This window comes from Gopherus flavomarginatus, chromosome 12, assembly GCF_025201925.1.
Source record: "Gopherus flavomarginatus isolate rGopFla2 chromosome 12, rGopFla2.mat.asm, whole genome shotgun sequence".
NCBI classification, from domain to species: Eukaryota; Metazoa; Chordata; order Testudines; family Testudinidae; genus Gopherus; species Gopherus flavomarginatus.
Window position 1 is genome coordinate 8537486 of NC_066628.1, and position 14833 is coordinate 8552318.

At 48.3% G+C, this 14833-nt stretch overlaps 1 protein-coding gene across 22 annotated transcripts in view; it reads left to right on the forward strand.

Annotated features, from left to right (window-relative positions):
- The window catches only part of LOC127033269 (zinc finger protein 585B-like), a 139462-nt gene that overhangs the window by 73887 nt on the left and 50742 nt on the right, over positions 1-14833 (forward strand). For 4 of the 22 annotated variants that reach the window (XM_050921143.1, XM_050921137.1, XM_050921149.1 and 1 more), the window contains exon 1: positions 12796-13080. The exons of the other annotated variants lie outside the window; for them this stretch is intronic. The gene's annotated coding sequence lies outside the window, so the exon portion shown is untranslated. Of the gene's footprint in view, positions 1-12795; positions 13081-14833 lie in introns of those variants that run through there. 22 annotated transcript variants of the gene reach the window in all.

Below are 14833 nucleotides of genomic sequence, written 5' to 3' on the forward strand. Positions count from 1 at the left end.
GGAGGACCCTCTGCATAGACAAGCAGAGAGGGAAGTATTCTGTGGCGACTCGCTCTTGCGTCCTTGGGATTTGGATTTTCCCATCAGGTGAAAGCCTTGGACTGAGGTAACCCCAGGGTGGGAGATGAGAGGAAGAGGCCCAGGGAGGACAAACTTAAGTAATCTTGCTTGCCAGGTTACTGGTAGCTAAAAGGGCCCTGGGTCAGATCCTGGTAGAGTGGGAGAGCCCACAACCCTTGGCAGTCTGGGGTTGTGGCTGTGACCACTAGGCAACGCTTCCCAACCAGACCCTGAGTACAAACCATTATTGTCCTTCTGCAGTGTCCAGCCCCTCTCCACTGGACGCTTAGAAATTCCCAGGTAAGCCGTCCCTAAAGGGACAATACCAGCTTGTTTGATTCAATTGAGGATCAGCCCCAATATAACCTCATAGCACTGAGATATATATTTTAGTGAAAATGCACAGGAGTTTATCAAGAAAGACTTAAGATTTAACCATGTGACTTTATCTGATAAAATGTGACTATGTAGATCCTCGTTGCTGCTACTGTTACACAATTACAACAGATCTGGTACAAAGTGTGTCAAGGAAGGTTTCAATAGAATGCAAGAGAGGCGAGTCTTGGCCCAGCTGGAAAAAGAAGCCAGAGCGAGAGCCAAGCAAGTTGAAGAAAGAGCCAGAGAAGCTGACAGGATGTGTATGGAAGGGCTGGCTGCTGAGCAGAGGGTTCACCAGATGCAACAAGAAACTGCCGGGCTTAAGCTCCAAATCGAAAAAGCAAAGGAAGAACAGGAGAAACTATCATCTTGGAAGTCCAGTTTATACCAATGTTGCTATGCTGTTTGATCATGACAGATATGTTTACTCAGGGTGATGTCGTAACCCAGCCTCAGAGCGAGTATGAATGTGACTCTTCTGTGTTATCTGTAACTAACGATATGTGGATACCCGAGCGCTCAGTCATTGCATGGGGTTCTCCACACTTCAGACGCCCCTGCACGTACTCAAGGAGGTGGGGGCATCCTTATCACCCACCTCTCGGGTATTCCTTGAGCAGGTCCTGTGAGTGGGTGCGCTCTGCCCACTCCTCACCCAGGCCCTCTGGACCTTTTCATCGGGTCCCTGTCCTGTGAGCCCCCTCTCCTCCATAACCCGATCTGGCTGCATGTCCTTGCTTCTGAACAACGCTCAGGGAACAACTTTACAAGCTCGTGCTCCACATGTTTCACTTCCTCACCCTTGTGTCCTGCCTGGATACCAGGTGGTGGGACTTTCTACCACCTGTAGAGGGTTAGGAACCCCGGTGCGCCAGCCTATATTCCAGTCTGGTCCCACGGCCCACCATGAATATCGGTGGGAGGCTCCTTCATGAAGCTGTGAGCATGGGTGTGTACCTGGCACAGTTCACCCCCATTCCTTACGCCTGCCCATTTTACAGTGTGGCCCCTATTCTGGCTCCTCCAGAATCTCCTCTCGGGGGCAGCAGGTTCTATGGGCTCATGGTGCCTCAGCACCAGGAATATTCAAGGCTGGGGGCTGTGCTCCACCAATATTTGGAGCTGGGTTTCTCCCCTGGCCCTACTTGGAGCGGGCCCTGCCCCCCGCCCTGGAGCATCATGTCCCCCCCATCTCGGAGGTTTCCTGCCTGAAAAAAGACAGCCCAAACAGCCCGTTCCTCTCCCTTGCTTGTGCTGCTGGCTGCCTGCCGCTGCTTCAGCCTAAGACTATAGAGAGCAGCGGTGGGCAGACTGTTGGAGCACCTCAGGAGCGGGAGGGGGAGAGAGGAGGGGGGAGGAGGCATGCACGTGCTTGGGAGCCCTCTCTCCCGTCCCCGGCACCCACCTGGAGGAGACGTCAAGGGGACTTCCGGCCAGGAAATGGACATCTGGAGTGACCTTCACTCACTTAAGCAGCTGCTGGGGCTTCGGTGAGGTTTGACCCTGTGATCCACCCCCTCCCCCCTCATCCCCAGTGAGGCTAGTGTGAGGGGCAGCAGCAGGGGAGGCCACATGTTATGGCAACGCCCCCCCCCCCAGTACCCCCATAGGGGAGGCGAGTGGGCTTTCTGGACCTGAGAGAGGCCCTAGGAGCATGTGCAGTGACCGTGGTGCAGAGTGAGTGTGCTGCTGGGGGTGGGGGGGAAGAGGACGGGTCTCTCCCCTGGAGCTTGCTGCTGCCAGTGGAGGGTGGGGGAATCCTCTCTGGCCCTAGTCCTGGGGCAGCCTGTCTGCATCCCAAGTTCCTTATCCCCAGCTCTGCCCCACTCCAGAGCCTATGCCCCCAGCACCCCAACCCTGAGCACCATCCTGCACTGTGAACTCCTCATCCCCAGCCCCACCCCAGAGCCCTCACCTGAGGGGAAAAACATGCAACTTAAATTTGGTGGTCAGTTTGGATATCATTGTGTTTAGCACAATACTTGATTATTTTACATCCTTTAAAGTATATAACTAGTTGTATAAAGGTGTTACAAAGTGGGAATGTTCTTAATGTTTCTCTGAATACTGTGTGGGGCCTCAGTTTTCCCTATGCATTTTTCAAGGATCTACATGGTGGGATAAGGGGGTGTGATTGTTGTAGAGCCCTAGAGGGCCAGTGTGATGCTGTTTGCACAGAGAATGGCTAAAACCCTGTCTCCGGGCAACTGATGGCCAGGGTCGCTCTCCTGCAAGGTGCCAACTGAAGGTGTTGGAGAACAAGGAGATCAGGTGGCCTTCTAATGCCTGGAAAAGAGACAAAGGCCAGAGGAGAGAGTGTCAGTGCCTGTTTGGACTTCCGGGAAGTGCATGGTGTGGAAGAGGATGCTGGGATGCTTTGGAACTACTCCATACAAAGCCAGTCAGGACTTTGGGGGAGCCTCCTCTCTCTGAGCAGACTGTCTCCAGGGCAAGAAGCTTACACCTTCCTGGGTCTGACCTCGGAGCATTCAGCATGCCCCTCCACACAGTGCACTTTCCACAGCGAGTCTGCCCAGGCAGGTCCTGGGGCAACCAGAAGTCCCTGCACCCCAACTCTGCAGTCAGACGTGACTCTCAGCCAATAAAATAGAAGGTTTATTAGACAACAGGAACACTGTCTAAAACAAAGCTTGTAGGTACAGAAAACAGGACCCCTCAGTCAGGTCCATCTTGGAGGGTGGGGAGCCTAGACTCAAGTTCTGGGCCTCTCCCCATTTCCCTAGCCAGCTCCAAAATGACACTCCCTCCTCTGGCCTTTGTGTCTTTTCTGGACAAGGAGGCCACCTGATCTCTTTGTCCCCAACGCCTTCAGTTGGCACCTTGCAGGGGAAACTGAGGCACCCACACAGTATTCAGAGAAAACATTAAGAACATTCTCACTTTGTCACAACAGGTGCAACAAAATATAATACCGTATATTGAAGCAGGCAAGTGCTGCTTCTGACTTTCCACTTCTAATTGACCCTTGTAATCTTGTGGTGCTGACGCATTGTAGCTTCATTTTATATCGGATTACAGGGCGGGAGCGGGGGGGGGGCACCACCATTTTGGGCCCCACCAAAAATTATACAGACCTGCCACCTATGCTCCTCTTGAGGTTCTGGCTGCACTTTACCCCACACCTCTTTATATATTCGCACCCTCTCCGCCCCACAAAGTCACTAAATCTCGTCAACATCCTCCTGGCACTGGCCAAAGTGGCCATTTACAATACCAGGGGGAAGATGCTGGACGAGGGGTGCTCTGCGACTGCGGGGCCTATTTCAGTTCCTCTCTTGTCTCACACATCCAGGCAGAGGTCCTCTGGACATCATCTGCTGGCTCCCTAGACAGCTTTGAGGAGCAGTGGGTGCTGTCCGGGCTTCTCTCCTCAGTGCCTCCCTCTGGATCCCTAGTTCTGAACTTATGATCCCCACTCTCATCCCTGTTATCCCTTAGTTGTCCCCAAATTCAGTTGGGTCCTGGGGGTCCAGTGGTTCCTCCCACAAGGCTGAGGGAGGTACCCAGCCACTGTGGTGGGTTAGATCACAGAAACCCCCTGGGAGCTGCCACCCGATGTGCCACGACTATTTCTGCTCCTGCTTTCCTGCCCTGCCAGCTCAGGACTCCAGCACCCTGTCTTGTTGAGCCAGACACGCCCGTCTGCTCCAACACAGACCCAGGATCTGAATTACTTGCCCCAAAGCTGCAGGTTTACCTGAAAGCAACTTGCAGAAGTGTTCCTGTCTTTGACACTCAGATGACCAACTCCCAATGGGGTCCAAACCCCAAATAAATCCATTTTACCCTGTATAAAGCTTATGCAGGGTAAATTCATAAATTCTTCACCCTCTGTAACACTGATAGAGAGAGATGCACAGCTGTTTGCTCCCCCAGGTATCAATACATACTCTGGGTTAATTAATAAGTAAAAAGTGATTTTATTAAATACAGAAAGTAGGATTTAAGAGGTTCCAAGTAGTAACAGACAGAACAAAGTGAATTACTGAGCAAAATAAAATAAAACAAGCAAGTCTAAGTCTAGTACAGTAATAAAAATTCAATACAGATAAAAATCTCACCCTCAGAGATGTTTCAATAAGTTTCTTTCACAGACTGGACACCTTTCTAGTGTGGGCACAATTCTTTCCCCTGATACAGCCCTTGTTCCAGCTCTGGTGGTATCTGAGGTAGCTCAGGTGAGGATTTCTCATGATGGCTGCCTCCCTTTGTTCTGTTCCACCCACTTATATACCTTTTCCATAAGGCAGGAATCCTTTGTCCCCACCCCTCATTCTCAATGGATAAGCACCAGGTTAAAGATGGATTCCAGTTCAGGCGACATGATGACATGTCACTATAAGACTTCATTACCCACTTGCCAGCACTCAGGTATACAGGAAGACTTACAAGTAAAACAGAAAGACCAAGAGTACTTGTGGCACCTTAGAAACTAACAAATTTATTTGAGCATAAGCTTTCGTGGGCTACAACCCACTTCATCGGATACATGGAGTGGAAAATACAGTAGGAAGTTATATATATATATATACACACGCAGGAAACATGAAACAATGTGTATTACCATACACACCGTAACAAGACTGATCAGTTAAGGTGAGCTACTACCAGCAGGAGAGAAAAAAAAAACTTTCTGTAATGGTAATCAAAATGGCCCATTTTCAGCAGTTGACAGAAGGTGTGAGGAACCATGGGGGGTGGGGTGGGGGAGGGAATAAACATAGGGAAATAGTTTTACTTTGTGTAATGACCCGTCCACTCCCAGTCTTTATTCAAGCCTAATTTAATGGTGTCCAATTTGCAAATTAATTCCAATTCAGCAGTCTCTCATTGGAGTCTGTTTTTGAAGTTTTTTTGTTATATTACAACTTTTAGGTCTGTAATCGAGTGAGCAGGGAGACTGATGTGTTCTCCAACTGGTTTTGAATGTTATAATTCTTGACATCTGATTTGTGTCCATTTATTCTTTTACGCAACACACCAAAGTAAACCAGAGCGATCTACAGATAATTGTCCTGGTTAATGGGAGCCATCAAGATTCCAAACCACCATTAAAGGCCCACACTTTGCAGAATTACAATAGGCCCTCAGAGTGATATTTTATATTTCTAGTTTCAGGTACAAGAGTGATACATTTATACAAATAGGATGACCCCACTCAATAAATGATAAGCTTTGTGATGATATCTCAGGAGACCTTTTGCATGAAGCATATTCCAGTTACGTTATATTCACGATCATTTCATATAGAGTGCGTCACCTCCTGGAATTTCCAGTAGGACCAGCCTGAGCCATCCCGAGCCGCCTGCCCAGGCCATCCAGAGGAGGAACATGGTGAGCAGCAGGAACCTCCGGCAGGTGGAGCTGGAGTGAAGGAGGGACTCACAGGCAGTGGGGGTCTCAGGGAAGGGTCCTGAGGCAGGGAGGGGAAAAGGCAGAGCGCAGGCAGGACAACCACAGCGCAGGACTCCCCTAGCCTATTATACCTTCTGCCCAGGCTCAGACCAGAGCTGCCAGAGTGCTGGAGGAGGCTTTTTTTTTTTTTTTAAGCTTCTCCCACTGACAGAGCTGCTGCCAGGCGGATAGACTAGAGCAGCATTTTTCAAATTTGGCTACCAGGGGCTTTTCTTGCTGCCACAGCCTCCTGGGCCATGACTGGGGGGGTGTAAAGCAGCTGCCCCCTCCCTCAGGGTCGCCAGCAGGGGTTCAGCCCAGCCTCTTTCTGGAGCCACAAACGCCAGAGGATAGGCAGCCGGTGTGAGGTCCCATCTTGTCAGGGGCAGTGGGGCTCGGGTTTCCGGCTTCAGCTCTGGGGTGGCAGGCAGCAGGCTCCAGCCATGGGACTTCGGGCTCCTGCCTTGGGCTCAACCCTTTCCCACCCACCCATCGCTCCTAGCCCCCACTGCCACCTCCAGCCCCAGGCCCCAGCCCTATGGTAGCAAGTTCTGGACCTCTGCTGCAGGGTTTTGAGCCCTGGGCTCACCACTACCCTTGTTGCCTCTGGCCCCCACTGCCTCCCTACCGACTTCCCATCTCGGGCTTAATTTCCCCCCAGTTTGCTGGGTCTGTGTAAGTCTGTTGTGAAAAGCAATATTTGTGTGTTTGTTAATCGCTTTTCGCTGCCTCCCAGCTGGCTAGCAACTCTGCTGCTGTGAAACAGAATTAACAAACGTACAAACATCACTTTTCACAGAAGCAGACTTACTAGCTAGCAAGTCTTTTAAATAAAAAGCAATCAAAAAAGCAAAAGAAACAACAATTAACAAAAGAGAAGAACATGCAAAACACCTTATTTGTGACAGGTTTCAGAGTGGTAGCCGTGTTAGTCATTATCAGCAAAAACGAGGAGTCCTTGTGGCACCTTGAGACTAACAAATTTATTTGGGCATAAGCTTTCGTGGGCTGGAACCCACTTCGTCGGATGCTTGGAGTGAAAATACAGGAGCAGGTATAAATACATGAAAGGATGGGGGGTTGCTTTACCAAATGGAGGTCAGTCTAATACTAATTTTTGCGTATTGTTGTCACACCTTCTTGTCAACTGTCTGTAATTGGCCACTCTCTTACCACTTCAAAAGTTATTTTTTCCTCCCTTGGTATCCTGCTGTTAATTGATTTATCTTGTTAGACTGACCTCACACTTGGTAAAACAACCCCCGCCCCGCCCCCGCCCCATGCTTTCATGTATTTATATCTGCTCCTGTATTTTTACTCCATCCATCAGATGAAGTGGGTTTTAGCCCACAAAAGCTTATGCCCAAATAAATTTGTTAGTGTCTAATGTGACACAAGGACTTCTCATTGTTTTCACCTTATTTGTGTTTCTATTCTGTGTAGGTCCAGTAAAGAATAGAGGCAACTGTACATTATTTTTATTATGGAGTCTGCAAAACAAACTCAACATTAATAAATTACTAGGATATGGGCATGGGTATGTGCACATTTATTTGTTTATCCTAAAGTTAAGTATCTTAGGAAAAATTGTCAGAGTAGCCACCAGCAAAAGTTGGTGGCCGTACTCTAAGGTTACCAAAAAATTGTAGTGTGAACCCCTGCACTAGAGAGCATACAGTGTTGCAGCTGCACCAGTAGCCAAAACCTAAGACTGCTTCTAATATCTTGATCTGTTTTTGGCCTAGCAACATGAGGCCCTGCACCTAACCTGATGGCCCTGGTCTATTTCGATGGCTGCATCTGATCAATTCCAACATTGCAGGGGATTGTCTGGGCGGCCATCAGGAAAAGGTGGATGATTTTGGTGAGAATTGGAAAACAAGGAGGGGGAAATAGGGGACTATCTTGAGTGGGCAGAGCACCAGTCCCTGACCCAGAGCAACAGGAGCTTCTCTGCCAACATCCAGGTGCCCGACGGCCCCGTGGAGCTGCAGTCAGTGCCCACATGGGGGAGCCAGCTGGGAGGGGGGCAGAGGGGATCCTTGGGAAGAACCCAGGGACAAAACACGGAAAGCACCATGACCAGAGCGAGGGGAACAGAGCTGGTAGCTCCAGTCCAAGGCTGGTAGCCAGTGAGTATGGTGTGGAGATAAGACACCAGTTCTGACCATCTCCTCCCTGTGCCAGTCTGTCACCAGAGTGTCCCTGACTCCCCATCACACCTGGATCCTCTGGAACAACCCGAGTCTCCCTAGAAACCTCCCTTCTCCCCCATCCCTGGGATCTGCCTGGCTCCTTTCTGTCCCCCCATCAGTGATTTCCCTACACCGCCCCTGAATTTCCCCAACACCCCTGCCCAGTTTTGTGAGCTAGTTACATACCAACGTAGTGACTGTTTGGAAATCTGAATTTAAACTGAAACATTAATACACACTTTAAAAGCTTATAGAGTGTATGATAAAATATGTGTATCTGAAAAAGTATAATAGATTTGAAAAGTATGAACATAGACTAGCTTCCTTGCTTCCTTATACAGCTATTGTTTTTTATGATGTCAGTGCATTCATTTCGGTGATGTTGGCCAACCTAATAATTTCAAATGATGATTTGTAAGCAAAGTCTAAATGAGCTCTCCCTGACAGCTAGTGATGAGCTAGGGCTGTGGGAAAAGGCTTCAGGGCATGATTTTATTTACTTTCACACCTAGGTATCCAGCAAACAGATCTGTGTTGTCCAAGTGATAGATTTTGGCTGGGGTTGGGTTACAAACCACTTGAATGTGGGGAGAATGGGGGATGAAATGTTGTTCTTATTGTATGAGTAAAGGGCAGTAGAACTGTACTTAGCTTGTGATGATTTGAAGGCATCAAGAGAGAGAGTGGGGACCTGTCCCTCACCACTGTTTAAAGACAGAGCTGATTAGGCTCCATAGAGAGTCTTTTGTTTTGTTAAGTGACCACTGCAGCTGAAATCACTGACAATCAGGTCTAAGTGCTCAGTCCTGTTGTAGGGACAATGTTCCTGTGGGTACAGTGTTTTTGTGTAAGGCCTGGTCCACACTACACAGTTAAATCGATTTAAACAGCGTTAAATCGATTTAACGCTGTACCCGTCCACACTACAAGGCACTTTAAATCGATTTTAAGGGCTCTTAAAATCGATTTCTGTACTCCTCCCAAAGAGAGGAGTAACCCTAAAATCGATATTACTATATCGATTTAGGGTTAGTGTGGACAGAAATCGAAGTTATTGGTCTCATTCTTTTACTGTAGCTACCCAGAGTGCACCGCTCTGGAAATCGATGGTAGCCTAGGACCATGGACGCACACCACCGAATTAATGTGCCCTAGTGTGGATGCATAAAATCAATTTTATAAAACTGGTTTTATAAAACTGGTTTTAGTAATTTCGATTTTATGCTGTAGTGTAGACGTAGCCTAAGAGGCAGCCCAGACTGCACTAGCAGTGAGCGAGGTTCCCACACTGAGAGCTCAGCTGAAATCACTGAGAGCTGGTGGAACCTCAAGAGACCAACTCGCAGAGGTCACAGTGGCAGGTGGCAGCAGAAGGTGACTGTGCAGGGCCATTGGCAACAGAGCGGTGGAGTAAACGGTGGCACAATGAACAGACGTGGCCAGAGTGAACAATGAGCAGCTGGAAGAACAAGCAAGGTGCCTTCTTGTCCCCCACCTGGAAGGTGAACTCGTGTGAAAGCACCTCTGAACTCTGAGTCTCCACTGACCAAGGACAACACCGGTGAGTGGAGTGCGGTGGAGGGAAAAGTGAGGGGCATGTTAAATAAACATTTATTTGTTGGACTATATTTAGTCACTTTGCTCCAGAATGCTAGATTTGTGAACTGGGAATGGAAACCTTATATAAATATGTTTCCTAGTAGGCCAGATTTTTTAAAATGTATTATTTGCCAAGGTTGTTACTGCACATTGTTTGTGTCTTTGCTATCTTGGGAGGTCATTATGTTGGGGAGTTTCTGTACTAAACATTTTTATTATTATAATTAATTTTTACATAAGAATGGTCTGACCCAGTATGACCAATGGTCCATATAGCCCAGTACCCTGTCTAACAACAGTGGTCAAGGCCAGGTGCTTCAGAGGGAATGAACAGAACGGGTAATCATCAAGTGACCATCCCCTGTTGCCCATTTCCAGCTTCTGGCAAACAGGCTAAGGACACTCAGAGCATGGTATTGCATCCCTGCCCATCCTGGCTAATAGCCACAGATGGACTTGTTCTCTAGGAATTTATCTAGTTCTTTTTAGAATCCTGTTATAGTTTTGGTCTTCACAACATCCCCTGGCAAAGTGTTCCCTGGGTTGACTTTATATTGTGTGAAGAAGTACTTCCTTTCGGTTTTTAAAAACCTGCTGCCTATTAATTTCATTGGGTGACTGCTAGTTCTTGTGTTATGTGAAGGATTAAATAAAATTTCCTTATTCACTTTCTTCGCACCAGTTAAGATTTTGTAGACCTCTATCATATCCCCATTGGTTATCCCTTTCCTAAGCTGAAAATTCCCAGTCATTTTAATCTCTCCTCCTGTTTCATACCCCTGATTATTTTAGTTGCCCATCTCTGTACCTTTTCCAGTTCCAACATATATATTTTTAGAATGGGTGACTAGATCTGCACCCACTGTTCAAGGTGTGGGTGTACCATGGATTTATATAGAGGCAATATGATATTTTCTGTCTTATTATCTATCCCTTTCTTAATGATTCTCAACATTGTTTGCTTTTGTGACTGCTGCTGCACATTGAGGGGATGTTTTCAGAAAACTATCCACAATGACTCCAAGATCTCTTTCATGAGTGGTAACAGCTAATTCAGATGCCATCATTTTGTATGTATAGTTGAGATTGCTTTCCAATGTGCATCACTTTGCATTTATCAACATTGAATTTCGTTTGCCATTTTGTTGCCCAGTCACCCAGTTTTGTGAGATCCCTTTGTAGCTCTTCGCAGTCTGCCTGGGACTTAACTGTCTTGAATAGTTCTGTATCATGTGCAAATTTTGCCACCTCACTGTTTACACATTTTTCCAGATAAATATGTTGAACAGTACTGGTCCCCGTACTGACCCCTCAAGGATACCACTATTTATCTCTCTCCATTCTGACAACTGATAATTTATTCCTGCCCTTTGTTTCCCATCTTTTAACCAGTTACTGATCCATGAGAGGACTGCCCTCTTTTCCATGATGACTTACTTTTCAAAAGTCTATTTAAATTAAATACATTTTTTTAATTATTTTTTTTTTAGAAATCTAGGACTGTTACGTGTTTTGGTGTAACTTGCATTTTCTTTATGTTAAATTTGCATTATCCTAACAAAACATTGACTTTATTCACTTTCTTCACATCAGTCAAGATTTTATAGACCTCTAGCATATCCCCCCTTAGTCTTCTCTTTTCTAAGCTGAAAATTCCCAGTCATTTTAATTTCTCCTCCTGTTTCATACTCCTAATCATTTTAGTTGCCCATCTCTGTACCTTTTGCATTTCCAGTATGTCTTTTTTGGGATGGGGTGACCAGATCTGCACACAGTATTCAAGGTGTACACGTACCATGGATTTATATAGAGGTAATATGATATTTTCTGTCTTATTATCTATCCCTTTCTTTAAAAAGCAAAGGTTTCAGAGTAGCAGCCATGTTAGTCGGTATCTGCAAAAAGAACATAAGCTTTTGTGGGCTACATCTGATGAAGTGGACTGTAGCCCACGAAAGCTTATGCTCAAATAAATTTGTTAGTCTTTAAGCCCACGTCCAGACTAACCCGCGGCATCGGCGGGTTAAAATCGATTGCTCGGGGATCGATATATCGCGTCTAGTCTGGACGCGATGTATGGATCCCCGAGCGCGCTTACATCGATTCAGGAACTCCATCAACCCAAACGGAGTTCCGGAATCGACACGGAGAGCCGCGGACATCGATGCCGCGCCGTCCAGACGGGTGAGTACCTCGATTTTTAGAAATTCGACTTCAGCTACGTTATTCACATAGCTGAAGTTGCGTATCTAAAATCGATTTTAATACCCTAGTCTGGACGTGGCCTCAGGAGCCACAAGTACTCCTGTTTTTTTTAAAAAGCAAACAGAATGTTGGGAATCATTGACTGCCGCTGCACATTGAATGGATGTTTTCAGAGAACTACCCATAATGACTCCAAGATCTTTCTTGAGTGTTAACAGCTAATTCAGACTCCTTCATTTTGTACGTATAGTTGAGATTGTTTTCCAATGTGTATTACTTTGCATTTGTCAACATTAAATTCATCTGCCATTTTTGTTGCCCAGTTACCCAGTTTTATGAGATCCCTTTGTAATTCTTCGCAGTCTGCCTGGGACTTAACTATCTTGAATAGTTTTGTATCAACTGCAAATTTTGCCACCTCACTGTTTACCCATTTTTCCAGATCATTTATGAATATGTTGAACAGTAATAGTCCCAGTACCGACCCCTCAGGGATACCACTATTTATCTCTCTCCATTCTGACAACTGATAATTTATTCCTACCCTTTGTTTCCCATCTTTTAACCAGTTACTGATTCATGAGAGGACTTTCCTCTTACGCCATGATGGCTTACTTTTCAAAAGTCAATTTAAATTAAATACTTTTTTTAAAATGCATATTTTTTAGAAATCTAGACCTGTTATGTGTTTTGGTGTAACTTGCATTATTCTTATGTTAAATTTGCGTTATCCTAACAAAACATTTACTTTATTCGTATCTTTATTATTTATCTCATTGGTCCTGACCCCGCGTCCCATAAATTCGAACACCTCCCCTAATTTCAATTCCTGGGGAAATCACTGCCTCCCATTGATCCTGTGATTTCTAGGCAGGATGTCTACATAGCGCTGAGAGAAACTGCCCTGGGGCAGGGGGCTGCATCGAGCTGAGCTGATCGCTAGGACCCAGGAGCAGCCGGGAGGCGGCTGTGGGGCAGCGAGCGCTGGGCTCCGGCCCGGCAGCAGGAAGTGACTCGCAGCCGCTGCGGTGACTCTGGCTCCCAGGCTCCTGGCGAGATCCCCGAGCCCCGGCGGCTGGTGCTGGGAGCCCGGAGCCCTGGCTGCAGCCGGGAGAGGGGAATCTCCAGCAGGGCCCTTCCCGCTGCTCCCCAGGAGCCTCTCCCAGGGCAGAGCCCCCAGCCCGGCCCGGCCCGGCCCCTGCCCCGGGGGGCCCCGCTCGGAGGGAAGGTGAGAGAGACCCGCCCCCCCCCGGCACCCCCGGGCTGCAGGGGGAGGTTTGGCCCCAGGCTGCTCCCAGCGGAGCTGGCTGCGATTCCCGCCCGGGGCCCGGGAAAGCTGCCGCCAGCCCCGGTGGGTGCGGGGCGGGGGGAGCCAGCCCGGGCCGTGTTGGGACAGACACACCTGAAGGGTGGGGGATTGGAGGGGGGAGCAGGGAGGGGGCTGAAGATCGGGGGGAACAGGGTGTGTGAGGCCGGGGGCAGGAGGGGGAGCAGGATGGGATGGGGGCAGGGGCGGTGATCGCAGTGAAGGGAGGATGGGGCGATGCAGGGTGATGGGGGGGGCAGAGGGGGGATTTTGAGGCTGACGGGAACGAGGCTGGAATGGAGGATGCAGGTTCTGGGATGGAGTTTTGGTGCTTTGTGCAGGCTGCGGCAGGAGGGGAGGGTGTAGGAGGAGGTGAGGGGTGCAGGCTCTGGAAGGGAGTTTGGTGGCAGGAGAGGGTGTGTGGGAAGGGGGGTGCAGGCCGGAGGAGGGGTGTCAGGGTTCCCTCACCACTCTGAACTCTAGGGTACAGAGGCAGGGACCCGCAGGACCCTCTACGCTTATTTCTACCAGTTTAAGTTAAAAACTTCCCTAAGGCGCAAATTCTTCCTTGTCCTTAAACAGTACTGCTGCTACCACCAAGTGAGTTAGACAAAGATTCAGGAAAAGAACCACTTGGGGTTCCTGTTTCCCCAAAATATTCCCCCCAAGCCCCTTCACCCCTTTCCTGGGGAGGCTTGAGAGTAACTAAGGTGAGCACAGACCAGACCCTTGGGTTTTAGGACACCAATCAGATTCTTAAAAACAGAACTTTTATTACAAAGAAAAAAAGGAAAAGAAACACTTCCGTAAAATCAGGGTGGAAGGTAATTTTACATGGTAATAAGAGTTAAAACACAGGATTTCCCTCTAGGCAAAACTTGAAAGTTACAAAAAGCCGGGAATAAACCTCCCTCTTAGCATGTAGAAAATTCACAAGCTTAAACAAAAGATACTCTAACGCATTTCCTTGCTATTACTTGCATCTAATATTACAGAAATAGTATCATTTCATTAGGAACAGGATTACTTGCTTAGTTTCTCCCTTTGTCTTTAGAGAGAATTCACAGAACAAAGCCTCTCCGCCGCCCCCCCCCCCCCCATTTAAAAGTATCTTCTTTCCCCATTGGTCCCTCTGGTCAGGTGCCAACCAGGTTATCTGAGCTTCTTAACGCTTTACAGGTAAAGAAGGGATTTTATGCTACCCTTCTTAGCTGTATGTTTATGACGGGGGGTGTGGGAAAAGCGGGGGATGCAGGCTCTGGGAGGGGGTAGGGGAGTGTGGTGCTTACCTGAGGCACCTAGGCAGGGCAGGCCGGGGGTCTCCATGCGCAGCAATCCCCAGGCACTGTCCCCACAGTTTCCCATTGGTTGCTTGGGGCGGGACACAGACCCACTCACCCAGGGGCTGCGGGGAGGGGCTGGCAGCCGGTGGTGAGTGGTCGTCCCAGACTGTTTTAAATGGCCTGGGGGATGTGTGGGGGGGCGCCCGGGGGCAGAAGGCGAGGCCGAGGAAGAGACTCGGCTTCATACAGTGCCAGAGCTGGGCCCGTGGTGCCTGGGCACCAGTAATAGTCCTGGTGCCCAGGCACCACAGCCCATAGAACTCGCCGCCAATGGGAGCAGCACACACAGATTCCCCCTATCCCGTCACCCCAGCTTAATGGAAATTGGGTAC